The sequence below is a fragment of the Juglans regia genome, chromosome 10 (genome assembly GCF_001411555.2).
Source record: "Juglans regia cultivar Chandler chromosome 10, Walnut 2.0, whole genome shotgun sequence".
NCBI classification, from domain to species: domain Eukaryota; kingdom Viridiplantae; phylum Streptophyta; class Magnoliopsida; order Fagales; family Juglandaceae; genus Juglans; species Juglans regia.
In genome coordinates this window covers 28068696-28080247 of record NC_049910.1, presented here as the reverse complement: position 1 = coordinate 28080247, position 11552 = coordinate 28068696, and positions in this window count along the sequence as shown.

The window sequence follows — 11552 nt, the reverse complement described above, 5'->3', positions numbered from 1 at the left end:
GAAAATTCTGAAAAAATTAAGAAGTCTAGGTAAGCGGGTTTCCTATGCTAGACGTTGCATAAAAATAAAATGTGCTCAAGTTGGTTTTTTAGAAGTATGCATATTTTGTTATGAAAAGAAATTTGAACTAACTCAGTTATTTGTTCTGCATTACTCATGCGATTCTGTTTAAGAATAAAGTATTTTTCTGGCATGACTGGTGTACACATGAGCTTATTTTTGACATTCCATTTTTTGAATTGTGCAAAAGTGAGCGAATATGTAATTTTGTGCATAAATTATGTTTTGTGATCTGATTCTGTTCTGTTCTAAAGATGTTTTGTACCCTGATATGATATGATGTGATTTCTGAAAACCTCTTGTATAACATTCTATTTCTGTTTCTATTCTGTTCTGACCTTACCAAGGGTGTAAAACTGTGGCCCTGTTCTAGTTGGTACCAACTTTTCTGTTTCTGGTGCACCCATTATACAAACAAAGTGGTTTTCTGTGTGATCTTTCCTATGTGCGCACTCGGGGCTCCGAGAATGAATAAGGGGAAGATTCACATTCTATTTCTGCTCAGTTAAATACTAGAGTTTGCACAACCCTATCACGTGGGTTAAACATAGTATCTGTTCTGATATGATAAGATAAGATGTGATGTATCAGTTTATGCTATGCCAAAGGGATTTTGATTATGAATATTTTTGAACTTTCGCTTTGATATTTTTGATAACATGTTCTGATGCTGCATTTTGAAAACAAATATTCTGATTTCGCATTCTGAAAGAAAATATTTTGTTCTGCATCCTGAACTCTGTAAATGCTCATATTTACACACTAGTATATGTTCTCTGCTTACTGAGTTGTTGGTAACTCACCCCTTATCTCCAAATATTTTTCAGATAATTTTGATGGTTCAGCTGGAGAACAAGAATAGGAAGTTTTAGCAATGTGTGATGATCGTAGTGGAATAAATGTCTGAGGGTACAAGTGCTTATTTGAGAGTTGTAGTTAGTAAACTGATTTATTTTCATTTATTTTGATTTGATGAGTTAAGGAGATTTTCGAGTTTTTAGAGAGTTTTTAATTTATGTTATTGAGAATTTCTTTGTTGTTCCCATGAAGGAACCTAGATATTTGGGTTGATTAAATGGATTAACATTTTATGGAGTTTTTTGGATTTTATAGTTGTGTTATTGAAGTTGATATTAAGTATTAAGAGCTAACTCTCCGAACCTTCGGGATTGGGGCGTTACAGTGGTGGTGGCAGGTGGGGAAGAGGGGCCGCTGCTCGGCGGACACACGAAGATGGTAAGGGAGCAACTTGCGCCCATCATGGAGAAAAATTCTTGTGCCAATGTTTGATATAAGAATAGTGGTTCTCCAGGTGTACCACTCTACACTTAATTCGTGAATAGAAACGACACAAATTCTCATCAAGAAGCCGGACACAATGGGTAGAGAGGAACTCCTAAGTAGTAAGGTCACAACATTCCTCCCCATCAGGCTCCAAGACTAGACGACACACCATATTGCATGACAACACACTCTCTAGGCATTGAGGTTAAGCTGGGATGGGTCTAAACCAAAATAATCAAATGCGTCTTGAATCGGACGACAAAAAGGGAGGCATCTATAAAAAACATACTCATGAATAGGGCCACCTGTCCGGCAAACCCTTCTGAATCAATAGCCCTGCAACGTGGAACAGGCACCTCTAACACAACAAAATCAAGAACTCTATATAGTAGTTCCTGACAAGATCAAGATCTACTTATGAGGTGGTGACAAACCAACGATGACCCACAAAGTCATATGGGCGATAAGAACTGTTACCCCCAGCCTTGTTAGGTGAAGCTTAAGGGTGAGAAGAATGGGAGCCGCAAGAACCAAAACAGGAAGTGTTGAATGGAGCCATCGGCAATAGATGAAGGACAAAGGTCGAGAAGAAGAAAAAGAAGATGAAGACTTAGGGTTTAGGAGAAATTAAGGGCCCAACAGTCATAAACGCGCTTGTACAAAATTCAAATTGATCTATCATTAATGATGATTTAAGGATACAACGGACGAATAATCAATAGTGTGATATCCACCCAAAATACCCTATTAGGGTTTTAATTCCCTCCAACATAATGACTGATTAGGAGCCCTAACAATCCACAATCCAAGAAGGACCAGAGAAGGACAGGCCATGAGGTAAGCCTTCTTCTCATCACATTACCAAGCCATATAAAAAGAGGTCAAAGAACACCCTTGAGGTAACTTTTTAATGCCCTGAAACTCAAAATATTCTCAAAACTCTTCACTAACTTTGGAATAGAGGTGTCTCCCACCACACCAAGCCCCACTTATCTTTTAATTGTAGGCTACTAGAAGTTGTTTGTGGAGATACGGAACATGCCCGCAACAATATGTTAACATACAAGCTTCCAAGTAGCAGATTTCATGTGTATATATAGATGAAGTTCATATATAATTACCTCAAAAACAAAAATATTAACTCTTGATCATTATTTGAAAGAAGAAGAATTTTCTAAATATGAGTAATTAGTTTCTCTATTTTCTTGCAATTCATACATCTCACTTATATTTTCCTGCACTTGACCTTAAAACCTCTGATCTTGGTGAAAGAATTAGCTCATGGGCCCCGAATAAAATGTTACGATGAAAGAGAATGTAAAACCCACGCTTTATTTTTTATTCAAGTCTTCTATTTACATGGTTGAGGTGTACTTAGTCCGAACGCAACTTATCTGAGAGTGAAAATTTCACACTTTAGATTTGGAAAATAGTATACATACAACCATTTTTATTACTTTTATACATTCCTGACTGAAAAGAGGGAGAGTTTTATAAATAAACTTATCATTGTAACATCGTTCTATTGAAATACCCTCAATATAAAACGTGGTTATATAAAGGTTGTAACAAAAAGTTGTATGTGTAATATTATTACTCCTTTAGATTAATCATAGATAAAAATATGCTTGATTCCTTGAACTTGATGACTATGGAGAGTTTTCTTATTCTTTCTCTTTCTTTTCTCTGCTTGTGAGTCTACAATCTTTCGGAACCTTGCTGAAAGCAACACATGCACTACCGACCACTATACGTACTTACCTGTAGATGATGGCTTGTTGATTTCATCGACAACATGGTGGCGACAACACGATGAAGAAGACAAGGGAGAGAAAGAGGGGGGGAAAAAAATCCTAACATGCAAATGATCTGAGAATAGATCAATTGAGTTAGAAGAGATGGGTATGAATTGTGAGTTTTTTTAAAAAAGGAATGATACACACAACCATTTCTAAGTCTTTTATAGAATCATATTTTAAAATGAGTGTATTTATAAGAAGAGATGGCAGTTTTACAAGTTATTTTTTAGAAATACCTCTTATTTAAAATATAGTTGTGTAAAAACTTGTAAAAATGGTTGTGCGTCTATCATTATCCTTAAATTATGGATGCGAGGTCCGAACATTTTGAGTGTTATTTTAATTTGATCTTTATATTTAAGTGGGAGGTGGGTATTTTACGAGAATATTTTTAACGCATCATCCCGCTTGTTTCCTTGTTAAGTATAAAGGGAACGAGCGGGATGATTCGTTAAAAATATGAGATTACATAGATTAATAGTGCATGTTAAATATAAAATTTGCAATCGATGGAAGTTGCGACTTGGTAGGGATTAAAAAATGACTTTGACGACCACTTCTTCCCAATCATCATGAAGTAGCAAAAGGCAAGAGAGGTTTCCAGTTTGATTCAAAGCAGCATGATCGTCGAACAGTATGCTACTATGTTTATGCAGTTAGCAAGGTCTATCCCGCATCTTATCTCCGTTGAAGAGGTGCGAGCTAAACGTTTCCAAGATGGATTATAGTTGTGGATGAGTAATGCTACACAACCACCCCAACCTCCACACACCACATTTTTTTAAATTTTTTAATTTTTAAAATTTTTTTTTTGAGTTTATTCTTTTTAAACTAACTCAATTCTTCTATTCATTATTTATATATTAAATATTTGATAAAATAAAAAAATAATAAAAATTAAAAAAAGTATGGTGTGTGGAGGTTGTGTGAATAGTAAGAGGTTGTGTAGATTTTTTCGTTGTGGATATTGTCTCCAGAGGTTTGTCTGCAAACACAAAATTTTGAGAGGCTAGTAGAAATAGCCTCCATTGTAGAATGTGAGCACTGTAGTAGTGTGAACATGCCAGAAGCAAAAGAGTTACACTGGGGAGGGGAGTAGTTTGGGATCATTACAGAAGGCCATATCAACATTAGGGATGCATGCTCAATTAATCCTGGGAGTTTGTATGAGTGGTCAGACACCTTTGTTCAGCTGGTGCAAATGGTCCCATGAGCGAGATTGCCGATCGGGCTTAGGGACTTGGTTCAGACGTGTTTTGATTGGACACTTTGCTAGGGAATGCCCTAGAGTGGCCTAAGGAAGCAAGCCTGACCTGGTTGAAGGAAGATCGGGCCAGAGTCAATCAGTGTAGGCAAGGGTTTCTGCTTTGACACTTGGAGAAGTTGATGCGGAGGCCCTAGAGACCCAAGAGATTGGAGTCATCATAGACCCAAGAGGAGGCCCTAGAGACACAAGAGGACTTGGATAAGATCGGGCCAGAGTCAATCAGTTTAGCGACTCAAGTGTATCCTAGTCATTCATATCTACTGCATTCGCTTGAATATGCAGTTTATAGATGGAGTTCATGCAACAAATTGTGGTAGTGGCTCTATTGAGTGGGGAAGTTGTAGTGTGCTCGAGGGTTGCATTAATTCTTCCCTTAGATCTAGGAGGAAGAGTGTTGGAAGTAGGCCTAATGGTGTTCAACGTTCTCAATTTTGAAATTATGTTGGGAAAGGATTGGCTATTCTGGCACTACTCTAACATTAACTTTCAAAGTTGGGTTCTTAGCTTTCAACTACCTGAAGAAGAAGGAATGGAATTCACTGGCCGTAGGCTTAAGACAATGCCAAAGATGATAACAACTCTACAAGTTAAAATGGTTTTGGCCGGTGGAGTAGAACCATACCTAGTTCAGGTAGTGCTTAAACTAACAAAGAAGAAGTTAGTAAGGGTAATTCTAGTATTCAAGGAGTTCCCAGAGATGCTTCTAACAATCAACTAGGATTTCCCCCCATCCAAGGGATTGAGTTTGAAATCAATTTGGAACCTAGAGCAACTCTTGTATACAAGGCACCTTATAGGATGGCACCATTGGAGTTAGAGTTGAAGACGCAACTACAAGAGCTTCTGGACAAATGATTTATCAGACCCAGTTCCTCACTGTGGGGAGCACTAGTATTATTTGTCGAGAAGATGGATGAGACTTTTAGGATGTGCATAGACTAAAAAGAACTGAATAAGGTGGCGATAAAGGATAAGTAACCCTTAATTAGGATCGATGACTTGTTTGACTGACTGTAAGGAGAGACAGTGTTCTATAAGATCAACCTAAGGTCGGGTATCACCATTTAAGGATCATGGACAGTAATTTGCCCAAGACTGCATTCAAAATGAGGTACGGGTACTACGAGTTCATGATGATGCTATTTGGATTGGCCAATGCACTTGCTACGTTCATGGACGTTATGTACCAGGTGTTTAGGCCCTTCTTGGATTTGTTTTGTAGTGGTTTTCATCAACAACATTTTGGCCTACTCACATGATCTAGAAGACCATATGAACCACCTACGACTGATTATTGGAGAAATTTGAGAGCACCAATTGTATGCAAAACTTATGGCTGGAGGAAGTGAAGTTTCATGGTCATGTGATTTCCAATATGTTGTAGTGGTGGACCTTAGCAAGATCGAAGTAATAGTAGATCGGCAACATCCTAGGATTGCCTTAGCTTTCTAGGACTTGCCAATTTTTATAGGAGAATTGTGGAAGGCTTCTGCATTTCTCAGGTCCACTCACAATCCTGACCAAAAACACTAACCCCAGCCCTTGTGTTGGCCCTACCTGAGCCACACAAGCTAATGGTGGTTTTCAACAACTTATTCAAATATGGTTACAAGTGCAATTGGATGTAGCAAGGTCGGTGGTGTCATACGCAACACGCCGACTAAAGGATCATGAGAAGAATTACCACACCCATTATCTAGAGCTAGAAGTTGTGGTCTTACCTAGAAGATCTAATGACATGATTTCTATGGTGAAGCCTATGAGATCTATACAAATCATAAAACTCTAAAGCACCTTCTCCCCCAAAAGAACCTCAACATAAGACATTGTAGGTGGTTGGATAGAATTAGCGACTATCAGTGCAAGATTAAGTACTACTATGGGAAGGCCAATTGGTTGCCAATGTACTGAGTTAGAAGTCTCAAGTGGAGGATGTATATGAATCGCAAGGGGTGGATTCTCTCCTCAATGGAATGAATACATTGTTGCTTGAAAATTCCCAACAAAAGGAGGTTATAGCCTGGATTAAGGAAGCAAGGGTGATGGGCTTCGATGAATTAAATGCATAACATAGAAGGCACCCTAAGCTATTGGATATTCGACAAACGACATGTAGTCAAGATGGCTATCAGTGAATATAGACTATAGGGTCATCCCTTCCCAAATGATGTCGTTGAAGTCATTGAGCTTAATGGCCCATCTCAAATAGTATAGACTTGGGAAGCCAATTTAGTGCAGTCAACGATGTTCCCTCTGATGACCAAGCACGTTTCAATCTAGAAGTAGACATAATGTATAAAATATGCATTCGAATGAACGTAGTCTTCATTCAAACAACAAGAAAATTGCAAGAAAATGGAAATGTTAAACAGATTCACGTTGGTCTCCAAACTAATAGAAACAATGTTTGACCAACAGGTATGTAAACTTACTATTAAGTTGAACTCTTATTCAGGTTGATGTTCAAACAATGTTGAACATGTATTGTTCAAACAACAAGCAGATTGTGAGAAAATAAAAAATGTTGAACATGTATTCGGGTTAGTGTGCAAACTAACGCAAACAATGTTCAAACACCAACCTGTATATAAACTTACTATTAATTTGAACACTTATTTGGGTTGATGTTTGAATGAACGTATTCTTCATTCAAACCACAATCAGATTGTGAGGAAACAGAAATGTTGAACACATATTTGGGTTGGTATTCAAACTACATAAACAATGTTCAAACACCAACCTGTATATAAACTTGGTATTAAATTGAGCACTTATTCGGGTTGCTGTTTGAACTAATGCAGTATTCATCCGAACTGAAAGCAATAGATTGTTCGAATGGATAGAGCTTACGTTGGTATTCAAACTCGGGTGGGTATTCAACCTGTATATAAAGTTATTCCCGAACTAGTACTCGGGTTGGTATTCAAACTCAACTTGACATTGTTCTAACAATATAATTATTCATAGTGGGGAATGGCATGGTTTTAACCAATGGATTGTTCGAATGGATAGAGCTTACGTTCGAACGTATATTTGAACGTTAAGTTTACCATGTTCAAACTCTACAACTTGTTGTCCAAACGCATGGTAATAGTGTTTAGCAACTTTAAAAGTTCAAATGTTTAGAGGAGATGTTCGAATGCAGGAGTTGAGAAGACATTAATGGCTGAGTCAACTCGTTCTTGAAACTAAAGCCCATCAATCTTGAAGATTGATGGGTTTTCTCCCCTAAATATTTATGACACTCCCTCATTCACACATCCACTATGTGTGGTGGTCAAAAAATAAAGGAATGGGGTTTGGGTCCAAAAAGGGGATCTGAACCCCATTGGTTAGGTGAATAACGAACAATGGATAAAGTACATATCTTCTGGCTGCTAGAGAGGTGTGTGACGGTTGCGGTGGTGAAGACAGTGGTAAATGAAAGTTGGGAATTCGAACAAGTGTGAGAAACAAGTGAGAGAAGTTTGAACGATGTGCAGACGGATGGAAGGATTCAAGTATTTATTCACACTGGTTTCTGTTCGAACATATAATTTAGTATTCGAATAGTACGTCATTATATGTAGTTCGAACATAATATCAGGATTTCAATCATGATAAATTTTGTTTGAGTAGTATATATTTTGTTCGAACAACATAACATAATTCTTATATCTCTATGTACCTGAATCTATTAATCTAAATTATTATTCTACATAAATGTGTTCACTTATGATAAAACTAAAGCTATCTAATATATGTTTTAGTATATTATAAATATATCTATTCTATATATAGTACTATAAATCTATCAAACTAAGTATTATAAATCTCATTCAATTATTCAAATCACATATTTTTAAATTCTAATAATATAGCATATTATAATAGATGTATGCTTGTGTCCCATTAAACTAATCAAATCCGTTGACTAAATTACCCATAACAACACAATTGTCCATATTATTATCCAACCAAGTCCAAAAATATAAACAAAATATTAGTCTCATATATAACAAATATTCCAAAGATGGTGGAGGCATAAATTTTTGTGACATCATGATCTGCATCTCGTGAAACATTTCTTGGCACTTAATTGCTATCTCCCTCTGTAGCTCCTCTTGTTGTCACTACCTTAATCGCGTCTCCAAATCAGCTTCATTTGACCATGTTGTCTCCTCCATTTCTCTCTGTCTTGATCTTAGTTGCTCGATCTCTAGTCTTGATTTATCTAACTCTCAAGAAGAAATACTTAATCTGCTCTTTGATCCCAAAGAAGAGGTAGAAGGTTTTACGCACTGCCCGAGACCACTCAGATATCAGAAAAGGGGCCACAAAACGTGGGAAAAAATCTCAACGTAGCTCACTTTTTATACTTTAAAAGCAGATTCATTGTGAAGTGCGATCATCTTATCATACTCGAGAGAAAGCAATATTAACCAATAGACATGAGATAAATATGTAATTAATGCAACTAGTTCGCTTTGCTAAGTTTGCCAACTCTTCTAAGGAACTTCAGATTCTTCATCTTCTCCTTCATCTTCTTGGATGCTTTCATATATATTACGTGGGGTGAATTTTTGCGTTTATTGTTGGTTTACTTTATGTGATATATGCTTGTAACACATTGTTGGGTTTACTTTATTTGATTTTTTAGAGTGAGAGTGAGATTTGTATGGGAAGGAGATGGATATGCAATGAGGGAAAGATTTCAGTGACCTACTAGAGAGTAAGGGGTGAGAGAGAGAGAGTTTACTGGCCTGCTAGAGAGCATATGTCGTGCATGCCACAAAGGAATTCCACACACTAATTGCTCAAATCGCCGGTGAGGGTTCGAACCAACAATGTTTTATGTTCCAAAGACCTTCGGTGTTATTGTTTGAATGCTTGTGCGTGTTTGAACATATCTCCGAGTTAGTGTTCGAATGGCTTGTGTGTGTTCAAACGTTTGCTTGAGGTCGTATTCGAACATTTGGCATTAAGGATGTCTGAAATTGAGATTTAATGCATGTTGTGGATTGATTACTTAGGATTTAATGTATGTTGGGAATTAATGGGTGTTGTAGATATATACTATAAGTTGTGGATTTATTACTTTGTATTTAATATTGCATGTTGGGTTAATCCATGTTGGGATTAAATAATGGATGTTGGAATTAGCAAGCATGTTGGGCTTTATAGTATATAATGATGCCACTATAAATTTCACTTGAGATCTATTATATTATTTGTTAGAATAGCTAAGTGTATACAGAACAAAAATTGTAGTAGTTAAAATTCCGCATCATATTGAAGTAAAAAAGAGAACATTAACTATAATTAGTTAGAGAATTAAAATACTAGATATATCTCGCATAATTAGAATAAAAAAATAAAATAAAAATGTGAATGCCACAATAATAGTACTAAAACTTAATATTTTTATGATTATAATTAGAGTACTATTTATAGATAATAAGATAAAAAAAAATACTAGTTATAATTAGCCAAGGAAATATAAATGTTATAAAAATTTTACTTAGACAATTGTCAACATAGTGTAATTACTAATACATCATAAAAAATGCCATCTCCCTAATCTTCTCATAATATAAAATACTAGCTAGTTATAATTAGTTAATCAAATAAATGCTAGTTATACTTAGTCAAGGAAGTAACAACTAATTATAAAAATTAGAATTAGAATAAAAACAAAAGGAAATTGTTAGTACATGATAAAAAATATATATATACCATAAACTACTATTTTGATCATTATAATTAAATTACTAGTTCTAATTAGTTAATAACATCAACATACTAGTTTTAATTACTCAAGCAAATAGAATACCAATGATTAAAATTCTACTTGGAATAAGATAAAAACAATAAAAAAATCATAGTTAGTTAAGTGTTATGTAATAAGGGTTTGAACTTGGACCTAATTCAACAATTCTAAGTGATAAAGCTTTTGTCATTTTCAGCACACACTAAACTGTCTCTAGTCAATAACAAAGATGTCTAGAGAATAGTCTAACTAGACAGTCAGATTCATCGCTCTGCATGCATAATTATGTCAAATGAAAGTTTAGTTTTGTATGATTTCAATTATAACTCTTAAACGAAGATTCTCTTCCCTCCCGATTCACTTAGAGCATCCCCATCTAAATGCATAAAGTACTGTTATCCCTAAAATTTGGAGATCAAATTTAGGGGAATCTGAAATGGAGCCTCCCATCCCATTCCCTAAAATAGGGATTTGTTTTAGGGGATCCACAATCGTTCCCCATATTTGGGGAACCACTGTACATCCCCAATCGACCGAACCCTAAATCTGTTGTCGTTGGTCCCGTGCTCCTCTCTTCCTCTCGATTCACAGCAAAGACCAAAATCGCTCACGCCTACCTTTGTTCATAGGTAAGGATTCCATCTGTTCATCTTTCAATATGTTATCGCAAGCAACTTTTGTATTTTTGTTTTCGCAAAAGCGGTAGCACATATCGAAGGCTGGCGGTTTTGTCAAAACCCGTTGAGCTCAAAAGCTGTACGAAATCATGAATCATTATCATCTTCAAGTAATATCCACTTGATGTACTTTTTCTTGTTTGGCTGAGGATTTTTAATAGGTTGATTAAACATTCTCTGAAACCCATTTCCCCATCTGGGTTTCGGTTCTTACACTCGTTTATGTTTTTACACTAATTTCTATTTTTACTCGTTTCCATGGAATTTGTTTTTTCTTATGATAATCTTTTGAAGTTTTCCTTTTGCGATTCTCTTCAGATCTGTCCAGATTAAATTTGTCACTAGAGATGAGTCTTGGCTGCCTTTCTTATGATAATGTTGCCTTTCTTTTGCCACTAGAGACGAGTCTTGGCAGTTCATTTGCATTTTTGGGTCATTTTAGGTTTGTTTGAGTTTGTCTTGCTTGCTTGGTTCTGTTGGGTTTTAGTTTTCAAATGGAATACTCTATGTGCAACGTTCTTGTATAGTTGGACGAAGCTAAAATTTTTGGGTGAAAACATCTTTTCTGTGCAACTGAGTGTTGATATCAAGATATGAGGTATTCAGATAAGAGGAAGTTAGAAACATTATTGATGTCGCGTCTTGAGAATTTTTTTTTCCTGAATGAGAAGTATTTTGATTCGGTAAGAGGAAAATATGCAGGGCTTGATAAAGTA